Genomic DNA, 26,829 nt, shown 5'->3' on the forward strand with positions numbered 1-26,829 from the left:
ACGAAGCGACATTGTCGAGAACGAATTTCAACGACGGCTAGTCCAAGTCATACCAATACATGCGCTAGCTTGGATTTTCGTCGAAGCCGAAGAAATAAAAATGTTCCATTGGGAACGGGTATAGCGTGATGCCTTACACGCAGCCCACCTGGGTTCGATTCCCAACCCCGCACAAAGGGTTAGAGAGTTTTTCTCGCCCGAAGAGGCGAATGATCTTAGGGTTAAAGCCTCTATAATTGAAACAACAAAATGTTCCGTCGTAATGGGAATTGACTTCAATCTGTTGCGATACTGTAAGTATCGAGACCAAAAGTATCGATACTAACAGTATCGCTCTGATGCGATATCGATACAAAAAATACCCGATTCTTGAAAGAAAGTACCTCAAAGTATCGACTCGATATCGGACATCCCTAATAGGGGACAAGTCCGATTACGATGACATTAAAAATGCAATGTTAATATTCAGTCATAGATTCATTTAAATTAGAAAAATTAATAACAAATCGTTTTGTGGCTATGTAGAATTTCTTAATTCAAGTTTTAAATAGCGGTTTAAAAAAGTATACACAAACCGAAAACCGCTAACCTAATCTACTATAAATCTTTCTATTTATAAACCTTCGAATACCGGTTGAAACTAAGTGATAAAAGTAGAAAAAAATATTGAAAAAATCAATACATGCTGCGTAATTCCAAGGACTTTTTTGGACACAACAACAACTCTGGTTTGATTGAACCAATTTTTTCTTGAAACAATTAACATTTGTGCTAAACAATCAAGCTCTAGTTTGTAATTTACAGATTCAGGCTTGATTTCTTAATTGAAAACAACTATTATTGTGATTTCTCATTTTAAAACAACTATTATTGTGATTTGATAAACAACTGACCATTTTGTTGTTTTAAACAGCCGAGAAACCAATTCTGCCACAAAACAATATACGTGAGTAGAGGTATGCATTAAAACAAGCTTTTAGTTTATTCGAATCAACTTCTATCTATGGTTAATATAAAATTGAATCTATAAAAAAGATTCGAATATTACTCAGTTCTTTTATAAAATGATGCGTACTTGGAGTCAGCTAGATAAAGTATTGTGGTCATGCCAAAGATTTTGGACTGCTAACAAACAATGAACAATTCCGCTATAGGCGAGAAAATAAATTATAAAAGCATTTTGGTTATAAATGGAATGAATAAATTGATCGTCGGTAAAATCTGTTTTACTAGCACACAAAACGTGCCGCAAGCCCACGGCGCTACACGTGTGTGTCATTGATTTATTTTTGTTTTTGAATCTATAGAAAATTATTTGATATGAATCCATCCAAATGTCAGAACCGTTTAACAAAGTGACGCAGACATTTAACAATCTTTTGAATTGATAATAAGTCCCAGGTAATCGATATTGTCACATTTAAGGTAAAAATTGCTTATCCGATTGCAGGTGTATTGAATGAACAAATGTTATTATCTCTAATTCATGAATTCTTCAATCATACATTCATCTATCTTTCTATCAACCTTCAACTTCCGAGTGTGCCTGATTACAGTGGATGATACGATTTAAAGCACACTTGATTCAAAAGAATCCTGCCTTTTTGTCAACCAAAAATGACTATCATCGGCTATTCTTAGACTACAATAATTAGGCCGGGTTGTCGAATCTATATGCATCACTTCAGAACTTTCCTCACTCCTGAACAACTCTACTCAAGCACGAGTGCATATTAAACGATAATTCCAGGTATCAACAGTGCATAATCTCTGCTACTTTACTTTGTCTTCTTTTCGGTCCTTTCTTCCTCCACAGGCCGCACTCGCGAGTGTGTCGTTGGCTGTGGCCACAAGCACTTTCGGTCGCTCACACCCATCAAAACTGTTTTTGATGCGTTAGCCAAACCGATTAGCTCCGGGTATAAGCCAGCCTATATCACTTTCACGCTTCAGGTTCGCAACAAGTTTTTAATCAGGGATTTGCAAATTGAGAGAAGAGATCATCACTTTCACCTCTTTTCCATTTCTTTGTTTCTAGGTTCTGGCGGTCGTCCTTACAATATGTTTAATCTCTTCGATAGCTTTAACATGTGAACTGCTATTGCTGAGGAAGGAGCTCGATCCCTCCAGGTAAGTAGTCTGTCGCTTATATTTGTGCAGTCTTCTTCTGTTGATGTTACTATCAGAACTAGACTAAGCATCATCGTAAGCTCTGATGGATGCAAAAGAAGAAAAAAAAGCATATTTGTCTAATGACTCATACAACACAACTGGTTCCATAGTCCACCGAACAAAGCGGAGGGGCAAAACACAAATATCCAATTTTCAGCTTCCTATGGAACTGTTACGAAAAAAACAAACGTCTCAGCAAAGAGTGAAAAAATAGCTTAATCCGATGCCGATGAAACGTCAAAAATGGTATCCGAAAGGTGATAGAAAAGGGCAGAAAACTATCAAAATTTTTGACTGAAGCCTGTAAACACACGTGAAGGCTAATCTGTGATTTAGATCAATAATATAATCGAAATACGAACGTCTAATATGGAGTAGGAGTAGCGACGACTCTTCCTTTCCCTGGATGCTGACCGGAAATGTCTGTAAAATAAGTTTCAAATCAACGCACAATAGCTTTCCATCGGTGCTCAGCTCTTCGAAAGCAAATAAACGAATCGGATGAACGGAACAAAAGAAATCGTTTTGAGAATGAGAGTAAAAAAAGCGATGTTGAATGAAGAATGAATAAAGTTTAAAACAAATTTTACATTTGTATGATTGAAATTAAGATCTGACAAATTTTGACAGATGTGCCTATGACTTGGGACAAACATTACGCCTTCTTTCGACCTCAGCCACATCACATCGTGTTTGGATCACACCTAATTCACATATCGAATGCCGAAGTAGGTTCATGATGGAAGCTGCTAATGGCATGTGAGAAATAAACGATTATCTGATAACTTGCCGTGTTCACCGCATAGGACGAGTGCCGATCAATACTGCCTCCGAGCAACAGTGAATGCGTGTAAAACAACATCCACCAGTCAAACTGTAACAAGTATGTGAGGCATCTTGATTACTGCACATATCGATAGGTTTCACCGTTTTTGTATAAATTAAAAAAGTTATAGTATTCGATCAGTTTGAAAAATTTTCTCGAGGCCCGGAGAGTCGAGTTTCATATACCAATCGGTTCAGCTTGACGAATTGAGCAAATGTCTGTGTTTATATGTGTGTAAGTAAGAAATAATGATATTTTTATTTTGAGGTTTTAACATTGGTCGTTCGCCTCTCAGTTTTAATGTGGTACTTCGCCTCTCGGGCCAGAAAAATTTCCAGGCCCTTTGTGCGTGGTTGTGGTTCGAACACAGATAGGCTGCGTGGAAGGCGATTGTCTTGCCAATCACGCTATGCCCGTCCCCGAATAATGAAATTTACACGACATGTAAATCAATAGTAACATGGAATAGACATGGGTTGGATCAAAAGTTTGATAACTATATGTTTAATTATCTGCTCCAAATATGTGCATGGAAATAGATGTATATTCACAAAATATTTTTTTCTGTTTGTAGAGGTCCAGAGATAGCTGGACCGACATTGATCATACCAGTCTCATATGAAAAGCCTACCCATTATCCGAAACTCCAATAAATGGTTCAGATATTTGATTTATTTCTTGTCAAAATTTTCAGTTTTGTCTATCACAATTGATTATGTAAAAAAACTGAAACTTGAAACTTAGATATTCTTTGATAAAATCATTCAAACAAGCCATATATTGGTAAAATCTATCTACTATTAACAAAAATTTCGATATTTTTTGTGTACGCAACGTTTCTGCCATATCCCAATATAGGGTGTCCTAGAAAGTCTAAGCACGATTGTAACGTGCTTTTGTTGTTTTACCTTTTTTTATATATATAAAAAATAGGTATAGAATTCGCTCAAACTTTCGAAAAATTTACCGAGGCCCGGAGGGCCGAATGTCATATACCAATCGATTCAGCTCGACGAACTGAGCAAATGTCTGTGTGTGTGTGTGTGTGTGTGTGTGTGTGTGTGTGTGTGTGTGTGTGTGTGTGTGTGTGTGTGTGTGTGTGTGTGTGTGTGTGTGTGTGTGTGTGTGTGTGTGTGTGTGTGTCTGTATGTGTGTTGTCAACTAAGAGGTCGAGATCTCAGAGATGGCTGGACCGATTTTGATCAAACTAGTCGCAAATGAAAGGTCACCCAGAACGCTATTCAATGGTTTTGAGATCGGATGTTTACTTTTTGAGTTATACGAAGTTTTATGTCAAAATTTTCAGTTTTTTGACAGTATCTGTCACATTTGACCTTGAAAACAGAATATGTTTCCAGACTTAGATTTCGCTCGGTAATACCTATCCAACAAGCCATAGATTGTTAAAATCCGTCCATTTTTAACGGAGATATCGATATTTTTGTGTAAGCCTTATTCCAGTAGAAGGAATTTTGAGCGCTGTATGAAAAAGCAATGCTTGGGAGCAACATGAAACACGATTTTTTATACTGTTACATATAATTGTTTCTAAGTACCAAAAAGACTGTGTACAGTATCCTTTTTTATGACAATTTGCCTCGGACCAATTTTAGCACGGTTCATTTTTGGCAACATAATCTTTCGAATATGGCATATGTAAACCAGATGTTACCAGCATTATCGAGTTGGAAGTAATTCCATAATTATATTGATTTAAACTATTTACAGCAATAAATGCTGGAAGAACATGACTTCCATATACCATACGACTCAGTTCGTCGAGATCAGCAAATGCGTGTGTGACAAATAATTTCACTCAATTTTCTCGGAGATGGTTAAACCGTTTTCTACAAACTCAGATTCATATGAAAAGTCGTATACTCCCAAACAAGGTTCCTGAATTACGTTTTTATCCGACTTCTGATTGCGGAACCACAGGATGATATGTGAAACGAAATTAAAATAATGCAATTAATTTTTGTCGTAGATGGCCGAACCGATCTATGATTCAAATGAAATCTAAGAATCATCAATGATTCAAATGAGAGGTCTTAAAATCCTATAAAACCTCTTACTTTTTAGTCAGATTCGACTTCTGGTTTAGAAAATGCAGGGTGATTAGCATAAAAATGTCCATTTCACATAAATTAATCAGTTTTATCGGGTTTGCAGATTTGGATAGTCGATTACCAAATAAATTTATTTCAGTTTGAGCGGTATTCGTTTTTGGATTCGGAATGTACCCCCAAATTTTAATTCGCACTACAATTTCTCAAAGATGTCTACACACTGCTCAGGTGAATTTAACTGATTTCGATTACACCGATTTTAGAATTTCGGTTGCAGTATCGAATCGATTCTCAAAGCTCAATCATTTTCTCAAAAAAGACCAAATCGAACTTCAAAAACAAATATTACAGGACTTAAGGTCCCATACAAAATTGGTGAATTTTATCCGATTCTGGAATTACAGATGATGAGTTTATAAATTTCATGTAAATTGTTTGGCGTAATAATTTATGGCCATTCGAATCATTTTGGGCTATGCTAATTCCTGAATACCGGCTCTGGAAGTACTATAAATAATGACGAAAAATTCTAAAGTGGAACTTACTTCGACATCTCATGGAATGTTCAATCGATTGTCGCACGCTAAGATTGAAATTCGATATGTTTTGCAGTTTCGGCATTACAGGGTAATGAGTGATTAAAATCTCAATTTGCCGTTTAAAACGACGATAATTAAAATAATGTCATGAGAACTAAAACACCTAAGAATATCCATGCAAAAACACATGCGTATTGATAAAAAAGGTATCATCTCACTGCTAGGTGGATTAATCACGTTTTTAGATGACGTTTCAGAACGTAGTACGTATTATTGTTTACATTTAAATCTGCAAATGTGAGTCTCATGTGCCGGTGCATTCAGTGTTCATAAGAGTGCGAAGTATTTTCTTGGAAAAGCACAATAAGACCGTGCACAAATGAAGTACTTTATCCTACGTTTCACTGAGTCAGTTGGCGAAAATTGAAGATGTAAGTATCGGAGCAGTTAGTAATGCGATTCAGAGGTAGGGTGAAAAGTTTAAATTCCCAGACAAGAAAAAATCTGGCGTGAACCGAAACTTGGACCAGAAAATCGTGAAAACTCTTATTTTTTAAAACGCCTACTTCTAGTTAAGATGAAGCCCAAAGCTGAAAACTTTCAACTAGCAGGAGTCGAAAAAAGTGGAGAACAAGCCACATATGTCAAAATAAGGTCCCGAACGATATACTATAAAATACTGTGCATAAAATCAACGTACGTAATCAATGAATGCTAAATGCTCCTGAATGCTTTGTTAGATTTCATTGTAAGATGCTTCCGGTCCGTGCTGGAGGAAGCATTGAGATATATCGACTTACTAGAAAAATCGGTAAAAAGTCCAATTTTTGCATATGGCAAGCAATATGTTAGTATCAAATACTTTCGAATCCATTTCTGACAACAGAAACGATGACAGTAGATGTATCCGTTCGGAAATATTTGCAGCGGCGCCTTTCCACAACGAATCAAAAATATCATATTCTAGTACTGTCGTAGCAGCATTTCGCATCAGTGCATTACGCGAAGGACACGGTACGCTAGTACAAAGCCAACGGAGTTGAATTCGTACCCAAGAAGATGAATCCTCCAATGAATGAGTTAACGTCTAACTGTAGCGAAGTACAACTTCGGGAAAAAATTATAATTGACTTTTTTCGCTTTCAATCAAACTTCGTACACTTCTTCAGAACGGCAAACCATTATTTTTGTTTGGATAGAGAAACCGATTCGACTGAAGACTAGTGATTGAAAAGAACGAATGCACTTTCGCTGAAATTCGAATACTATTACTCGTACCAAAAAAATTGCCCAAGGAGAAATTTTGGGAAATCAATTGGGTACCCTGAAGAGAACTGAACTGTGAAAACTGACAAAAATGTGAAATGTTTTTTTCTCAAGACAGTTCACCAAAACAACTGTCCTATTTTTAATTCTTTTGTAAGTTAGTGTTGGATACCATCGTTTGACGTCAAATCGATTGAATTTGATTTTTTCAAAACGAAGTTACTAGTCTTACAGTTAAAACGGATTTGAAAAGCTTCAAGCTTTTACCGGCATATATTGCATATATTGTTGGTTTATTCAAACAACTATTTAAACAATAAAATTCAGTGCAATACTTGCGCCAACTTTTCTACACACTTTCATTTAGTCTTTCTTCAAATCTTTGTCGTTTTTGTTTCCCTATTTTCCGAAGCTCTCCCAGATTTTTTTCTTTTGGGTTCTGACGAGTTTGGCGGATTTTTTTTTTCTTCAGATCGTTTATTTGATATGGCACATAGCTTTAGCTCAGAGGTGCCAAACTCTGTATTGTATTTTTTCGTACAATATAATTACAATTATTATTTAACATATATACATACACATACAAGGTTGGTAGGAGAGTTAAAGAGTGGGGAATACATTTATGGTTACACTATAGAAAATTTAAGGTTAGTGTTAAAAAAGGGAGCCGAATTACTGGCGGTTACTCCAGGTTAGTATGGAAAAAACAAATAGTTACATACACACTCAAACAATATACAATAACAAAAAACAGATAATAATAATGTAATAACTTCAAAGTCTTCGTGTAATCTTCGTTTCATTTTGGCTCAAAATTTCCGATGTGTGGTTACCAAAAACCAATCAGTACGTCACCATATGGCATTTTGGGGAAAGGTGAACTGTAAAGGATGTAAATAAAGAAAAGCAGTAACTAGATTGATAAACCAATATTTTTCAGAAAGATGTAAATCGAGTACATATAAGTGCAATCGCGACTTGCTAGTACATCTCGCACCGGCACATTTGGTGGCCTACCTCGGGCCCAAAGGGAGTCTCTTAACTGTAATCTTGCGAAACGATTCAGGGCACATGACCACACAATATGCTCGATGTCGTGGTAACCATTGCCACAAGCGCAGATACCATTTTCAGCGAGGCCAATTCGCCAGAGATGCGTACCCAACTCGGAGTGATTAGACATAAGTCGGGACATCACACGAATGAAATCGCGACCCACTTTCATCCCCTCAAACCAAGGCTTCGTCGATACCTTTGGAATTATAGAGTATAGCCAACGTCCTAGGTCTCCATTGCTCCATGAAGCTTGCCAACTTTCGAGTGTCTTCTGACGAGAAATGCTGAAAAATTCGTTGAAGCAGATTGGTCTTTCGTAAATATCACCTTCCAATGCGCCCACTTTAGCCAATGAGTCTGCCTTTTCATTGCCCGGAATAGAGCAATGCGAAGGGACCCAGACTAACGATATTAAAAAAGACCGCTCAGATAAAGCTCTCAAATGTTCCTGTATTTTCCCCAGGAAATATGGGGGATACTTTCCTGGTTTCATCGCCCGGAGAGCTTCTATTGAGCTTAGACTGTCCGTGACGATGAAGTAATGGTCTTTGGGCAAGGTTCCAATGATCTCGAGGGTGTACTGAATAGCAGCTAATTCTGCGACGTAATCTGAAGCCGGATCACTGAGTTTGTAAGAAGCGGTGATGTTCTGATTGAAGATTCCAAAGCCAGTGGACCTGTTGATGTTTGATCCGTCAGTGTAAAACATCTTTTCACAGTTGACTGTTCTGAATTTGTTATTAAAAATATTTGGGGCCACTTGAGGGCGTACGTGATCCGGGATTCCACGAATTTCTTCTTTCATGGATGTATCGAAAAACACAGTAGAATTAGAAGTATCCAAGAAATGAGCACGGTTGGGAATATATGAAGAAGGATTGATATTTTGAGCCATGAAATTAAAGTACAAGGACATGAAACGGGTCTGAGAATTGAGCTCGATAAGCCTTTCAAAGTTTTCAATCATTGTTATTGTACGAAGAAAATTTATTCTCTGCTGGCATTTTTGTTTCAGATACCTAATGTGACATCCCCAGGTTCCCTTGGAGTCGAACCAGACCCCGAGATATTTAAATGTGAAGACCTGAGCTATGGTTTCACCCCTTAGTTGAAGCTGTAATTGTGCTGGTTCTCGCTTCCTTGAAAATACAACCAACTCAGTTTTCTCCGTAGAGAACTCGATACCCATCTGAAGAGCCCATGATGACAATTTGTCGAGAGTATCTTATAATGGTCCTTGAAGATCGGCAGCTTTGGGTCCTATAATAGACACAACGCTGTCGTCGGCAAGTTGTCTTAGCGTGCAAGATGTTTTGATACATTCATCAATGTTGTTCACGTAAAAATTGTATAAAAGGGGGCTTAAGCATGAGCCCTGAGGAAGACCCATGTAACTGAATCGTATTGTCGACAAATCACCATGCGCGAAATACATGTGTTTCTCGGACAATAGATTATACAAAAAGTTATTCAAAACTGGCGAAAGACCATGCTGATGCAACTTCTCGGATAGGATGTTTATGAAAACTGAGCCCCCTTGATGTCTACAAAAACTGACGCCATTTGTTCTTCACGAGCAAATGCCATTTGAATTTCGGTTGAGAGCAACGCAAGACAATCGTTCGTTTGGCGGATTGCCAAACGGTATGCCATTCGGTATAAAAATAACTTCGTTTGCTTCGTATCACTCCATCACCGGACTCGCGTAACGGTACGATACCAGATGCAGCAAAATAGAGCGTCACTTTTGTGGAACCAAAGGAAGGACTTCTTGAGATATTCTTATTTATATTTTGTTTTTTATGGTGCCGATCATTATGTACGGTTTGCTGAATTTGACGAACACACAGATCAACTGCCGTATTAATTAATTCTTGGCAAATAATTAACCCTTCTTTGTTAAATACCTGTGAAAGAGAAAACTTGTTAAATCGACACAATTCAACGATAATCCTGCTTCCACAAACTTCATGTATACATATTTCGAGATCAGTTATTCCTAGGAGAAAGGTCTCCAGAGAGATTTTTTTTGTTTCAATTACAGAGGCTTTAACATTAAAATGTCATTCGCCTCTTTGGACCAGAAAAACTTTCTGACCCTTTGTGCGGGGTTGGGAATCGAACCCAGGCGGGCTGCGTGAAAGGCATCGACTTACCCATCACGCTATATCCGTCCCCAGGAGAGAAATTTATTGCTCTTAAGCAGTTGAATTTTTATCAAGAACTAAATATTTCGTAAATGCTGGTAAGTTGTTTTTACTTTAATCCATTCAATAAAAAACACTAATCAAATTCACGTCAAATTTTTATTGTCAAAGCTAGTTTAAAATGAGGATCATGCAAAAAGAAATAAAGATGTAATTTTTTTCATTTTAATTTTTTGCTTGAATCATTAATTCTTGAAAAAACGGTTAATATTGTTGCAGTGTATATTTTTTAGAGTGTTTGTTTACATTCCTGCAACGTGTTCTAGGTCATGGTAAGTGGCAAGTAGACTGCATTTTTGTACTAGTCAATCTTGAGTCGAATTTGTCTATCAAACCGAGCACAACAATTGTTTGCCATGCTGAAGGCATGTATTAAGCCTTATCCGATGTAAAGTCTGAAGATTTGCTACTTATTTATGAAATTGCTTACCTTATGATAAAAAAGAACCGGAATTTTCATTTTAAAATTCCCGCGCTTGTCCAATCGGTAAACTTTTATTCTCTCAACGTTGGCAACACTTTTATACACATTCTGTCAAATTTTGACGCATATCGTACGATTAGTTTTTGTTTGGCGTCTATACAAAGAAGTTGAAAAATTTTCGTGTGGCGATTTTTATAATGGATGGTTTCGGCTCGCCTTCGAAGCGCCATTCGGTCGATTGTTGTACGGTTTCGACCAACAGAATTATATTACCTCATCACCAGTTATGATGCATTCGATGAATTTGGGGTCACTATCTGCGTTGGAAATCATCTCTTTGGCCACATCAACACGACGCTGTTTTTGAATGAAATTCAGCTTTTTTGGAACCAGCCGAGAAGCGACGCGTTTCAAACCCAAAACATCAGTTAAAATTTGTTTGACTGATCCATAAAAGATGCCCAACAACACAGAAATCTCTCTAATCGGTACAGAACGATTTTGCAACACGATTTGCTTCGCCGATTCAATGTTTTCTTCAGTAACAGATGTTGTTGGGCGGCCAGGGATCTCATCATGATCCAAGCTTGTACGACCACCTTTGAAGCGTTTATACCACTCGTATGCCTGTGTTTTTCCTAGACACGATTCACCAAAGGCCTTTTCTAACATTTTAATCGTTTCGGATCACTTAAATATAACTGAAAATTTGCACGCACGTTGTTCTAAATTTTCATCCATTATAAAAATCGCCACACGAAAATTTTTCAACTTTTTGTATAGACGTCAAACAAAAACTAATCGTACGATATGCGTCAAAATTTGACAGAATGTGTATAAAAGTGTTGCCAACGTTGAGAGAATAAAAGTTTACCGACTGGACAAGCGCGGAACTATGTCTGGAATTTTAAAATGAAAATTCCGGTTCTTTTTTATAATAAGGTATATGGAATCGATATCCAACAATCAATTAGTAGGAAAACAACAAGAGCAATCAATGATTGTATATATGAGTTACACCTCGTTGGTTTAGTCGGGTTTATGTCTGAATGTTGTTCAAAACATTTACATCGGCAACTATGAAATTGATTCAGTAAAAACCATTCAAGCGAAGAGGTTGTGTTTCGATTGTACTGGCTCGTGAGTTAACGGCTGCTACCGAGACAATTCTAAGCTTCAGGTAGTTAAACTGCCCATAGCAAACGCAATATTCGGGGCGTTTCCCGACTGGAAAGCTAGCAACGAAGGCCATCCCGTTCATACGCACAGAGGTGTAGAGACACAGAGGTGCGAGAGCATAGAAGTGACGAGTCACAGAGGTGCCATCGCATAAAGGTGCGAAGACGAAGGGGTGCAAAGGCACAGAGGTGCTAAAGCAACCCAGTGCTGATCTACCAGGTACCAGAATTTGTACGCTGCGTAGGATCAAAAGAGACGGCATATATCGCGAGGTGCTACACTGCAAGCATCGCATTTGATCGCCACCAAGAGCAAAAGCACTGTACCTGGGGTCAGGTACAGCAAGTGCAGTGGTGTTCACAACGACGGCAGAGCAACTGAGATAGCAGTAAACGACAGAAGACTGCCAATTGGAAACAGCAAAAGACTGCCAATTGGAAATCGTTGGAAGAGCTTCACGTCGTTCTTCACGATAAAGGAACAGAGACATCAGCTACAAGGTAGATTTAATTTAATTTATTTTTTATTTCTTATATCTGAAATTTTACTAAACATAAGTTTATATTTTGGTATTATTAATTTACAAAAAAAATTTAATGTAATGGATGATCTCATGGAAGATCATCCGAATCCGATTCCGGATACTAGTAAAAGTTTAAATACTCCGAGGGCTAAACATTATCCACAGGGTACCACTGGGCCATGGATAGTCTATCTTCGAAAAAAAGAAAAGATTTTAAACTTGATGCAAATTACAAAGGATTTGACATCACATTTCTCTGAAGTTAAAGAAATCTGTAAGGTTAATAGAGATAAAATTCGAGTTGTAGTTAACGACTTGAAACAGGCAAACGATATTGTAACCTGTAAATTATTTGCTATTGAATATCGAGTTTACATTCCATCGAAGGAGGTAGAAATTGACGGTGTTGTGACTGAAGCAAGTCTGACAGCAGATGATTTACTTAAAAATGGAGTTGGCCGTTTTAAAAACTCCATGCTTGAGGGAGTTAAGATACTCGAGTGCAAACAATTGTACTCAGCATCTATTGTCGATGGAAAAAAGTCTTATCGTCCCTCAGATTCGTTTCGCGTAACATTTGCCGGATCTGCATTGCCTAGCCATGTCTATATCGATAAAATTCGTCTTCCTGTTCGGCTTTTCGTACCGCATGTTATGAATTGCACGAACTGTAAAAAATTCGGACATACAGCTACTTACTGTAGTAATAAGTCCAAATGTATCAAATGTCAAGGGCCTCATAAGGATAATCTTTGCGATAAAGATGTTGAAAAATGTGTTTATTGTGGGGAAAGCCCTCATGATGATCTTTCAGTGTGCGCTGCATTTAAGCTGCGTAAAGACAAAATGAAGCTTTCTTTAAAAGCACGGTCTAAGCGCACATATGCAGAAATGCTCAAAACGGTCATACATGTCTCCCCTTTGGAAACCGAAAACGGTTTTTCAAATCTTGCGGAGCCAGAGGAATCTGACTCTGACGGAAATAGTGAAGATACCTCGTTTGTCACTCCTCAAGGGTCTGTTAAGAGGAGATTAACAAACCACAAAATACCAAAAAAGACACCTAAAATTATACCTTCAAAAAAAGATCCCCGTGTTAAAGCTAAAAAGCCAAATTTAAAACCAAAAACTGTGCCTCCTGGTTTGTCAAATTCACAAACCAATCCAGGAACTAGCTCAAGAAAAGACAATAATCCAGTGGGCTCCATTTCACATTCACCAACAGGATTACTGAAATTTTCGGAAATTGTAGAATGGATTTTCGCTGCATTCAATATTTCTGAACCTCTAAAGACCATCATAACAGCATTCCTTCCAATAGCTAGAACTTTTTTGAAACAGTTATCAGCTCAATGGCCAGCTCTTTCAGGTTTTGTATCATTTGATGGATAATTTATCATCCGCCGCAAATGATTCAATCACTGTCCTGCAGTGGAATTGTCGAAGCATCATGCCAAAACTTGATTCATTTAAAGTTTTGTTGCATAGTCAAAAATGTGATGTATTTGCTTTGTGCGAAACATGGCTTACATCAAACATAGCCTTAAATTTTAATGACTTTAACATTATACGTCTCGACAGAGACTCCCCGTATGGTGGAGTGCTTTTAGGAATTAAGAAATGTTATTCCTTTTATAGATTAAACATTCCTTCGACTTCTAGTATAGAAGTTGTTGCTTGTCAAATAAACATTAAAGGAAAGGACATTTGCATTGCTTCGGTATATATTCCTCCAAGAGCTCAAGTTGGACAACGACAGCTTAATGAAATTGTCGAAGCCCTTCCTGCTCCACGTTTGATTTTAGGAGATTTCAATTCGCACGGAATGATGTGGGGTTCCGTTTACAATGATAGCAGATCATCTCTAATATATAATATTTGCGACAATTTTAGCATGACGGTACTAAATATGGGTAGCATGACACGGATCCCAAGACCTCCTGCACGTCCAAGTGCATTAGATTTATCTCTTTGTTCGACTTCAATTCGACTAGATTGCACCTGGAAAGTATTTCCTGATTTACATGGTAGCGATCATTTACCAATTATCATCTCAATTAGCAGTAACAAAGGCATTGCTAATTCAGTTAATATTCCATATGATTTGACAAAAAATATTGACTGGATTAAATACCAAAGTAATATTTCAAGTGTCTTAACTTCAATGGAAGAGCTTCCCCCACTTGAAGAATATGACTTCCTCGTTTGTTCGATTCTGGAGGCCGCAGAACAAGCCCAAACCAAACGATTTCTTGGTCCATCGTCTAACAGAAGACCTCCAAATCCTTGGTGGGACAAAGAGTGCTCAGATGCTAAACACGCGAAACAAAATGCTTTCAAGACGTTTTTAAAACGAGGAGGAGGAACTCCTCAGAATTTTGAAAAATTCTTGGTTTTAGAAACCAAGTACAAGAACATACTTCGGGTTAAGAAATGCAGCTATTGGAGACATTTTGTGGAAGGTTTGTCAAGAGAAACCTCAATGAGCACTCTTTGGAATACGGCCAGACGAATGAGGAATCGTAACGTAGGAAATGAGAGTGAGGAGTACTCGAATCGATGGATATTTGATTTTGCGAGGAAAGTTTGTCCAGATTCCGTTCCTACGCATAGCATTGTTAGGGAGTCTTCTTCAAATGATGATTCCATTGATAGCCCCTTTTCAATGATGGAATTTTCCATAGCACTCATGTCTTGTAACAATAACGCTCCTGGATTGGACAGAATTAAATTCAACTTGGTGAAGAATCTGCCCGACCTCGCAAAAAGACGTTTGTTGGAATTGTTCAACAAGTTTCTTGAGCAAAATATTGTTCCACCTGACTGGAGACAAGTGAAAGTTATCGCCATTCAAAAGCCGGGGAAACCAGCTTCCAATCACAACTCATATAGACCCATTGCGATGTTGTCCTGCATCAGAAAATTGTTCGAAAAAATTATTCTACGACGTCTCGACACTTGGGTCGAGACGAACGGTTTGTTGTCAGATACTCAGTTTGGCTTCCGTAGAAATAAAGGGACGAATGATTGCCTTGCATTACTTTCGTCTGACATCCAAATTGCCTTCGCTCAAAAGCAACAAATGGCATCTGTATTTTTAGACATTAAAGGAGCATTTGATTCAGTTTCCATTGATGTTCTTTCAGACAAGCTCCACCAACATGGACTCCCAGCGGTTATAAATAATTATTTGCACAACCTTTTGTCAGAGAAACGCATGCATTTTTCACATGGCGATTTGGCAACAATCAGAATTAGCTACATGGGTCTCCCGCAAGGCTCATGCCTCAGTCCGCTCCTCTATAATTTTTACGTGAATGACATTGACAGCTGTCTAGTAACCCCATGTACACTAAGACAATTGGCAGATGATGGCGTGGTTTCAGTTACTGGATCCAAAGCTATTGATCTGCAAAAACCATTGCAAGATACCTTAGATAAATTGTCCGTTTGGGCTGTTCATCTTGGTATCGAATTCTCTGCGGAGAAAACAGAGCTGGTCGTCTTTTCAAAAAAGCATGATCCCGCGCAACTTCAGCTTCATATGATGGGAAGAATAATCGAACAGGTTTTGACTTTCAAATACCTCGGGGTGTGGTTTGATTCCAAATGCACGTGGGGAGGACACATTAGGTATCTGATAACGAAATGCCAACAAAGAGTAAATTTTCTTCGAACAATAACAGGGTCTTGGTGGGGTGCTCATCCGCAAGATCTAATAAAATTGTATCAGACAACGATACTTTCAGTGATGGAATATGGATGCGTTTGTTTTCGTTCCGCTGCAAATTCTCATATTATCAAACTTGAGCGAATTCAGTACCGTTGTTTGCGAATTGCTTTAGGCTGCATGCATTCGACACATACAATGAGTCTTGAAGTTCTGGCGGGAGTTCTTCCATTAAAAGATCGATTTTGGGAGCTTTCATCACGCCTGCTAATAAGATGTGATGTGCTGAATCCCATGGTAATTAATAATTTCGAACGACTAGTCGAGCTTCGATCTCAAACAAAATTCATGACAGTATATTTTAACCATATGTCACAGGAAATCAACCCTTCAAGATATATTCCTATCCGTGTCAGCCTCCTAAATGTACCTGACTCAACTTTATTTTTCGACACATCCATGCAGCGCGAAGTGCGTGGAATCCCGGACCACCTACGCTCTATGGAAATCCCAAAAATATTTTCAAGTAAGTTCAGGCATATTAACTCTGAGAAAATGTTTTACACGGACGGATCGCGAATGGAAGAAGCGACAGGGTTTGGTATGTTCAACAATAATGTTTCGGCCTCATTCAAGCTTCAAGAACCTGCATCTGTTTATATAGCAGAGTTAGCAGCAGTTCATTATAGCTTGAATGTAATCGTCACATTATCTCCAAACCATTATTTCCTCTTCACAGATAGTCTGAGTGCAATTGAAGCCATTCGCTCAAACGCTGCTGGCAAAAATGAACCGTTTTTCTTGGGTAAAATAAAACAGTGTCTGAACGACATATTGAATAATAATTATCTAATCACAATAGTTTGGGTTCCGGCTCATTGCTCCATTCCAGGCAATGAAAGAGCCGATATTTTAGCCAAACGTGGTGCTATTGAGGGTGAAATTTATGAGAGACCGATTGCTTTCAACGAATTCTATAGCGCGTCTCGCCAAAGAACACTTGCCAGCTGGCAAGCTTCTTGGGATAAAGATGATCTGGGTCGGTGGATGCACTCAATTATTCCTAAAATATCGACAAAGGCATGGTTCAGGGGACTGGATGTGAGTAGAGATTTCATTCGTGTGATGTCCAGACTCATGTCCAATCACTACACGTTAGATGCACATCTCCTTCGAATTGGACTTTCCGAGACTAATCATTGTGCTTGCGGCGAAGGTTACCGCGATATTGACCATGTTGTTTGGACATGCGTGGAGTTTCGTGATGTCAGATCTCAACTAATAAATTCCTTGCGTACCCAAGGTAGACTATCCAATGTCCCAGTTCGCGACATTCTTGCTTGTCGTGACCTTCCATACATGAAACTTCTTTATCATTTCATTAAATCCATTGGAGTTCCAATTTAAATTTTATTTTATGTTAAACTGTTTTCTCTTCCATGAGTTCAACCAATAGCCAACTATAGGATATTGAATATAAGTGGTGAACTGATACAAACAATCCTGAAATAGTTATAAGATCATGTACAAAATAAATGTATTTTATTTAATGTAATTAAAATAGCAACTCGCTTGATAAAAACAGTGTTTAGATTAACTAATGAGTACCAACATACTAATATGATATTCGAAATGTATTAGGTTTAAACTACTATGTATTGTGGATGCCACGGCGAAGAAAAACTTATGTATATTGCCTATGAAATAAACGTATTTATGAAAAAAAAACTATGAAATCGTGCAGTAATTACATCAATTCGTTATTGTACTCATAATTTTATCCATTTAGTCATGTCAGATGATTATTGGTTCACATTTTACAAAGTATTCAGTACCTGGATTCCTGAGTGCTAACGGGTGTTGTCTTAGGAGGTTTGTTTCTTTCAATAGGGATTACTCTGTTGTCTGAAAGTTGTTTTTTGACAATGTAAAGTTACGCGTCTACTCAATATTGTTTGGCAAATCATCATGAATAGCTTAATTCCAGAACAACGCTTCCAAATATGTTAAATTAAAACTGTTTATAACACAAAATTCAGTGATGAGGTCAATTTTTTGTTGGATACGTCAACATGCAAAATTACCGTATTTGGAGCAAAGGTATTCCACATGCCATTAAAGAATTACCGATGCATCTCGATAAATATACTGTTCGATGCGGTGGAAATAGAAATCGATAAAAAAACATGAACAATGAATCTTTGTTGCCAAATCTTCAACGAAATTTGGTTTCAATAGGATGGTGCTACTTGTCATACTGCGTCCGAAACAATCGACTTATTGAAAGAACATTTCAACGACAACATTTTTTCGAGAAATGGATCCATCAATTTGCCTCCGCGTTCGTGTGATTTGGCGCCACATGATTATTTTTGTGGGGATACATGAAGTCATTGGTTTATGTGGATAAACCAGCAACGATTGATTCTTTGGAAATCAATATACAACATATCATTGCTAAAATACGCTCTCAAATTCCTGACAAAGTTGTCGAAGCTGTGTGAAAATTGTCGGAATAATATTTGAATGTTGAATGCCAAGAAATTATCTACCAAATAAAAAAATTGACCATTTCGTAATTTGGCAAGTGTTTTACAGGGGGACGGGTATAGCGTGAGGGGATAGTCGATGCTTTTCACGCAGCCCGCCTGGGTTCGATTCCCAACCCCGCACATAGGGTCAGAAAGATTTACTGGTCCGAAGAGGCGAATGACCTAAGATATTAAAGCCTCTATAATTGAAACAAAAAAAAAAGTGTTTTATATAAATTTCAAATCAGCAAACTCTTAAAGAAAATACCTTTATGTTTATCGTATGCATGGAACAAAATAGTTATCGCCTCATTTATTGATTTATTAATATATTAATGCATCGAAATTTTATTTAACTGAAATTTTTCAATCTCTCTCTCAAATTGACATAAAATCTTTTCGCTTTATAAAAAAGCACTTATTTTGTATTTTCAATCAATTTAAAAACAAACCAAAAATGTATACATTAAACTAATTAAACTAATTATAACAATCATAAAGTCGACCAACAGAATTATATTACCTGTTTGTTTTGTTGAATTCACCTCAACTCTATCTTGAAACATTAAACATTTCGTGGTGAATTACTCACATCTGTTATTTTGAATTTACAACAAAAAAGGTTGTCATTCACACTGTCTTCATACTGTTTCGAAGAAGACATAAATATATTTGGGGGAAATTCTGTCGAGAATTCCTCATCGTAGCTCTACAAGCAAGAAACGGGCAAAGTTTATCATGCGTTCAATCGATTCGAACAATGGAATTCAATTATAGAGTTTGTGTTCCACAATCCCTGAACACCCGCCATCATAATCCTCACCGCCTTCACAAAGCAGCGTATTTAGTTGTGCATAACGGCTGAGCAGTAATTCACCAGGCCAAATAAACCGAACTTGAGAAAACGAATGTTGAAAGAAAACCCTGAATTGGGACAGGCTGACAGACAATAAGTGAAGGTAAACAAACTTTGTGCAACGGAACGCTCGAATTTGAACAACAACGAAGCGAAAAACAAACATCGAAGATCTATAAATTGCTTCATTAAACCTATGTTGAAAAGTGTCAAAAAAGATTACACGAATATTAGACGAAAAATAATCAGGAAATAATTCAACAGATTAGTTCCATTCTCCCTTTCTCACGGCTTTGGTCGCTTACCAAGTGGCCACAGACAGCCGTACAGGAAGTGCAGTCACTCGATTTTCGGTAAAAATTCACGCGAAACAGCTGCCCAATTAGAAGAGTCCTATCAATTAGTTTTAGGCTAAACAACAAAAAGTCAATCCTCGACACGCACACGTCGTTCCAAATGCCCTGTCTGCTGGCTCGATACACGTGTCTCTGGCAGCACCGCAACGTTGGTTTTCCACGCCTAATTCCCCAAGCAAACAGAAAAGTGTTACGCTTCTCGTATAGATCCTCCGCCCTCTTTGTTGGACCGTAATATTGGTCAACAAAGAGTAACTGCCATTTGTATTTCAGATGCGTTTCCGCATAAGTCGTTTCAAATATGTTGCTTAGTTTAATAAAAGGAACTGTATCATCACTCCTTAATAATTTAATCTATTTACCTACGGTAGTGAAATGAAACAGTTGATTGACGTCATTGCAGACATATTATCAATACCTACACAGATAAAAATATTTTGTGAATTTACATCTATTTTCATGCACAGATTTGGAGCAGGTAATTAAACATAAAATTACTTTACAATTCTGTACGTTTCAATACAATTTAATCGCAAAATAAGCGGTAATTGAAAGATACAGTTATATTCATTGAAAATTCAATGCAATTCAATTTAGTTTTGCATCGATGAAGGTTTTCAATCAAAATTTCGATTGAACCCATGTCTATTCCATGTTACTATTGATTTACATCTCGTGTAAATTTCATTATTTCTTTCTGTGGATTTGATTGCTTTTGATATCTTAGACAGAACGGATCGTGCCTTGTCTAATAAACATATACAAAAAATGCCAATGAAACGTAGCCAAGTTCTTGGCACTACGAATGCCAATTGAATTATATTTCGTTAGACTCCTGTCTAGGTTCTGTGATGATAAATGCCAATGTGTATATTTGTCAGTGTGTGTATGAATGTGTCACGGAGTATGTTCACTTTGCACAACATCTCGTTTTTCTTTAAGATGCTTGGGCCGGTTTTCAACGATGAAAGTCTTTACCAGCCTTTAGAGAGCTATTGATTTTTATCCGAATCTGACTTTGAACTCTTCAAAACTGGACTCAGAACTATTTCTCATGTTGATCGATAGCCAAAAAAAAATTACTCGTTTTCATTCAAATATCAAGGAAAGGTTTTTGAAGAATCCTGCAATAATATATACGCTCAAAAAATGGAATCAACATTATTTTTTCAAGAATTTTAAAATTATTAACAAACACTTCTCTTACACCAAACTATTTAAATAATATAATGCTGGTGCTTTACAACATTTTGGTTGGTTCGCCGAATGCCATTTCGCCGAAAGTGATTTCGAATACGAGTAAAAATTCCTGAAGTGGCCTCCCCATTTTTCGCAACGTAACCGATTTTGAAGTAAGTATCCCTATTTTATAGCTAAACCCAAATTTGCAGTTGATAAATTACCTATTTGCGTGGAACTTGTAATTGTCTTTGAATTTTTTTATGGTCCAGTTTGGCGGAATTGTGGTTAGAATTTGTATTTTGTCTAAATTTCTATTTGCATTCGATAAAGCAATTTTAATTCCGTCAATATATTCAGCCTCCTTTTTTGATATTATTGTTACAAGTTTTTGGTCCCGTTCTGAGGTTTGTATAATTTCAGGAAAATTCAGTTTATTATCTGAACATAGTTTTGATAAGCGCGATATTTAAATTTTCGGTTCACCAACTTCCGCCAAAAACACCTTCCGTAAAAAACCGCGTAATACCAGCAATCCGTGTAAAAAAAGTCGCGTAAAAACCGCATAAAAAAACCGCGTAAAAAGACCTCAGCGTATTCTTTCACTCTCTTCAAAGCGTGTATCCACACGTGTATTCTCCGGCTCAGCACCCATACGAAACGGTGCCGGACAAGGACAAGTATTGAAACGTTTGGAAAAATATTGGGGTTTGGAGCTGGATTAAAACTGAATCGGATCGGAAATGTTTGAATAAACCTTAAACTGGTTATGCATTTTATGCAAACAAAATGACTATATTTTTGCCTTTCTCTATAGAAATGCTCCTGGATTAACTCAACTCGATGAGTTTGGTAAATGTCTATATGTGTATTTGTACCTTTTTAGCATTACGTACGTGTACTTTTAGGACTTTTTGCTTTTCTCTATAGAAAGGCAATAGAATTGCTGGAAAAACGACTTTCGAACGGAGCCTCGGAGACCCATAGTATTTTATACTATTTGACTCAGTTCGAAGAGATCGAAAAATGTCTGAGAGCGTGTGAGTATATGTATGTGTGTTCCAATTAAAAAAATTATCGCTCACTTTTGTCGGTGTTGGCTAAACCGAATTCCATGAGCTAAGGCTCGTTTGAAATCCACTTTTGCGCCATTCATCAAGTTCGAAGATCAACCTTCTGGCTCCGGAGATATAATGGCATAAGTGACGTAACCGACAAAACGCATTTTATTTCTTATCGCTCAAATAGCTGCCACTTCTGATTCTGGAGTTATAATAGTATAAGTGACGTAACCAACAAAACTCATTGTTTTTTATCCGCTCAATTTTCTCGGAGATCCCTCAATGAATTTCGACAAACAGGCTTTTTTTTAAAATAACAATTATTTGGAATATGAGTTAAAATTAAATTAATAAGATTTAAATTGGGTGTTCAGCCACAAGTGGTGACTTTTCAGCCCTATTATATATATGATTTGGTTATTACCATGAGGACATTATTTGCTTCCGAAATTCTGAGAACATACAAACAGGCTTGTTTAAAAGCTACAATAAGTTCATTGACCAAGTTTCGAAGAGAACTGGCGAACATTTCCGGTTCAGGAGATGTAATCTTAGAAGTGACGTAACTGACAAATCGCAAATGCCTGAATCGATATAGAAAGTCTTAAGCGCGTTTGAAAGTTACTATTAGATTATTTGACAGGCTCACAACACAAATGGCCATGATATAATCTTATAATTATAAGACCATTTAAACAGCTAGAGAAAGCATTATCTTACAACTAGGTGGATTTTGAAAGGTTTTTATACAGACGTCGTCGGCTATTATGCTATCAAGTTTCTCGCCTCAATACTTTTATGCTGGTTTGAAAGATATCATTGAATGATCGATCAAGTTCGAAGCGTAAATGACAAACATTTTTGGTTCTGGATATATGATCTTGAAAATGGCATAACTGACAAGCCGCATTGTTCTCTATCTGCTGAATATTCTCGGAGATGGCTTCACGGAATCCAACAATGATCGGTTTGTTTGGAAGCTACTGTAAGGTAATTGATCAGGTTTGAATGGCTTGAAAATTCTCCGAAAGGAAGCAAACAAACACTGACATTTCTAGACCTTGTCGAGCTGAGTCGAATGGTATATAAAACTAGAGATCTTCGAGGTTCTAATAAAAAATTAGTTTCCTGCAATTCCATATCCTTTTAGAGAAAAGCAAACCTATTCAACTTCATCCAATATTGGTAAGAGCTCTTGGATTTTGAAGATTAACGTAAATTTTGACAGAGCATTCAGGATTTTTTTTCTTTTTAATTGAAAATAGGGTAACGGTACATTCATTCTTCTCGGCTCTAAAAGTCATCTCATATACGACAACCGCTAGTTACAGTGAGATCAGCGCTCTCTGTTCGATAGATTTACTCTAATCGTAGGATGAAAATAGGAGTATTCGCATTGAGTTTTCGCGTTGGTGTAGTATTGCTCAATTTTCAAACTATTTTTTTCTGCGGTATTGCTTCTTAGAGTCGAAGCAAAGATATTGTATCCAATTTTTTTTCTAACAATTAGTTAATTGAAAGTCGACTAATTGCCAAAATAACATGGCGACTGTACTAATGAGATGACTATTGGTACAATACCCATATCTCTGAAAACTGTAAATTGAATTAACAAAACAAAATGCATGTGTGTATGTGTGTATGTTACCGCCAAACTCCGGAACAACTACCACCAAACTTGGCTTAGATTTTCTTGCGTGAAGTTATTTTTGGAAAGGAGGATCTAAAGTAAAATAATCCCAATCGACGAAAAATAATACATATGAAATCTTAAATTGGACCTTCGAATTTAGAATTTTTAAAAATAGCAGAAAATACGAATTTGGAAACTTTTGTATATCAGAAAATTGAAAATTTGGGAATTTGGGAATATTGTAATTTAGAAATTTAAGAATTTGGTAATCTGGGAATTCAGGAATATTAAGTATTTAGGGAACGGAAAATGTCAAAATTTCGGATACTAGGAATTTGAAAATCAGCGAAGCTGGGTATCTGGAAATTCAGTAATTTGTAACTTGTAGGAATTTGGGTATTTCGGAATTCAGGAGTTTGGGAATTTTGATGTATAAAAATTTGAGACCTTGGGAATATGGGAATTCGAAAATTTCAAAATTTGTGATGTATGAAATCCGAGAAGCTTGGGAAGCTAGGAATTTGAGAAACTGAAAATTCAGGCATTTCTCTAATTAGACAATTTTGAATTGTCAAATGCAGACTACATATACATTATTAACAATGTTTACTTATTTTACGCATTATGTCTACGATAAAATTGGATTCTAATTTGATTTTTTTTACATAGTAAGGTCAAAATTGACCATAGAGACGCATTAATCGATTGAACGGACTATATTTTGCATAATTTGTTCTATTGTGTCTTTCTAAAAATTAATTTCCGAGTTCCTAATTGACGGCCAGGTATGCCTTCTTACATATCAGAGAAAGTATACTAAGCAGTAAGAGGTGTGCAAATTTTGTTCCGATGTTTAATATCAAGCGGTATATTAACAAAAGTTTTTTTTATCTTCATAAGAATTGTGTTCGCTTATGGAAAGGTAAGGCTTGCGTTTTTAACCAAGAATGTGACTCCCAGATTTATAGCAGGTATGCAATAAAACTCGGCCCATTTCACTAGCCTCTGCTTCAGATGCGTTTATTCCATGAAACCGTTTGGTAATACTTCTCTTATGTTGTTTTATACAGGGGTAACTGAGTAAACTTGACTACAGTCAAATAAATGTATTACCGAAATTAAAGCTATAATAAAATCAATTTTCCGACGTGATATTAAATCTAACTCGCAAGAAAAATGGACATTAGAGGGTAGGTTTGATCCTAGATCCTGATCTGAACAACATAGGCAAGCAATGAATGTTTCTCTTGGTGGTGGTTTAATCCTCCCTCTTGTTGTTAGTTCACGATGAAGCGATACGGTGCAGATGTTAAACTGTAACAACGATGGCGTGCGCGAGTTTTGGTTCGCTCGGATGAAGTTACAACAAGCTGTTATACTGCGTGCAATTTCTCATCTCACCACGCAGTGCCCTACACGCGAGCGCTCACGGATTATTCCGTCAGTTCGTGGCCGAACAGGCACCCAAGGGGTGGCGAGAACTAATATTTGTTTTTACTTTCTACAAGGTACCGTATCAGGGATGCACTTGGGACCGAAACGGTATTGGCTAATTGGTAAAAGTCACCAATATCGAATATCACCATGTGACGGTTTTAACGAAACTTACTTTTCAGAGCTTGAACAACCTAGCGAAAAAGTCGAAGAAAAATCCTGAATCCATCTGTACGATATCATTCACACAAGATTAGGATGCTAATACCCTTTTTGTGTGCTACTGCCTGAAACTATATTATTCATTGCCGAGAATAGGTTCCATAACGGCATGCGAAGGGTAAGTGAGGGAGAGAAACGTCAAGCTGCAGCGTGTTTTCGGGATGCATTTCATCAAAAATTGATTCAAAAAGGGACTGCTGGCAGTTGAAATGAATAGGCGACCTTCAGTCAATGAAAGAAGCTTTAAGCGGGCATGAGAAATTAATTGCTAAGGTGATTTCGCCTTCGGATGTTTTGTGCAGCATTTCATTGCAGAACTTTGAATGCAGACAAATTGAAAGAATCAATAAAATTGCAATTTTCCTAATTGAGTGTAGGGGATCATTACGCATTACCTTTATCACCTAGGTAGTTTTGGATAGAAAAAAAAATATCACGGGTACTGAGAAACATTTTTTCTAAAAGCCTACATAGAAAACACCTTCGAGATTTTTCAAACATGATCTTAAATTTTCTAACTTGCAATCACTAGTAAAATCATCTATACAACCGGACAAGGAAGATCGAATGTCATCGTTGAGGTCGATCGCTAAACCGATTTCATATTCAAAAGAAAAATCGTTTTGGCTCACATACTATTATGGAGTTTTCGAGGTTCAGCTTCGGTGTTACGGATTAATAAAGTGTAGACGACGCAAAAAGGGCGAAATTTTATATAATGAATATTTGATTATCGTAATGACTTTGATGATTAATGGTCGAATTTAGAATGTAGAATTTAGAATTTAGAATGGAGAGTGTAGAGTGATTATTGAACATAGGGAAAAATAAGAAACATACATGTTGGTGGTATATAAACTGGAATTTAATGTGAAAAATACATGAAAAATATCATACGGCACTTTTTACATTCCTGCCAATCTCCTCCAATCATATTCCTCATCCCTGCTGCACCTGACTAATACAATAGTCATTCAACTGCAACTATTCATTCCATTCAATAAAATCATTAGTCGAAATGATAAATAGTTTCAATGTTTCATTAGAAATTTATATCATGTCTATATTCCAAACTGAACTCATACAAAATAATGAAAAAAAAAACAGATCTTCGCAGAATCCAAATGATCGGAATGATTTTCATAGTTCGAGTCCAAAATCTTGTTCAAAATTCTGAGGTCAGATCCAGAATTCAGATTCATATTCGAAATTCAGACCCCGAATTCTGTTTCCCGGTTCAGAATTTAAATTCAGATCTAAAATTTCTGTCAGGAATTTATACCATGAAACTAGGTCTGGGATCAGAACTTATGTCCAAAACACACGAAAATCTATTTATTCCTGTCAGGAGTTCAGGTCTATAACCCAGGTCCAAAAATGCAGGCCTAGAATTCGGATCCCGATTTTCGCTCAAAAATCCAGGTCCATGTTCTGAAACTAGGTCCAGAATTCAGGTGAAGAGTCAAGGTTTAGGATCTATTTTCAGGTTCAAAAACTCTATCAAGAGCTGATCCGGGATCAGAATACTGTGCCCCTGAGCCCCTCGTAGACTTTCGTAGCCTTTTCAAATAAGCCACCCCCCCCCCCCCCACCCCCACCATTTAAATTCTACGTAGACTTTTTACA

This window comes from Malaya genurostris, chromosome 1 (genome assembly GCF_030247185.1).
Source record: "Malaya genurostris strain Urasoe2022 chromosome 1, Malgen_1.1, whole genome shotgun sequence".
In the NCBI taxonomy this organism is placed as follows: domain Eukaryota; kingdom Metazoa; phylum Arthropoda; class Insecta; order Diptera; family Culicidae; genus Malaya; species Malaya genurostris.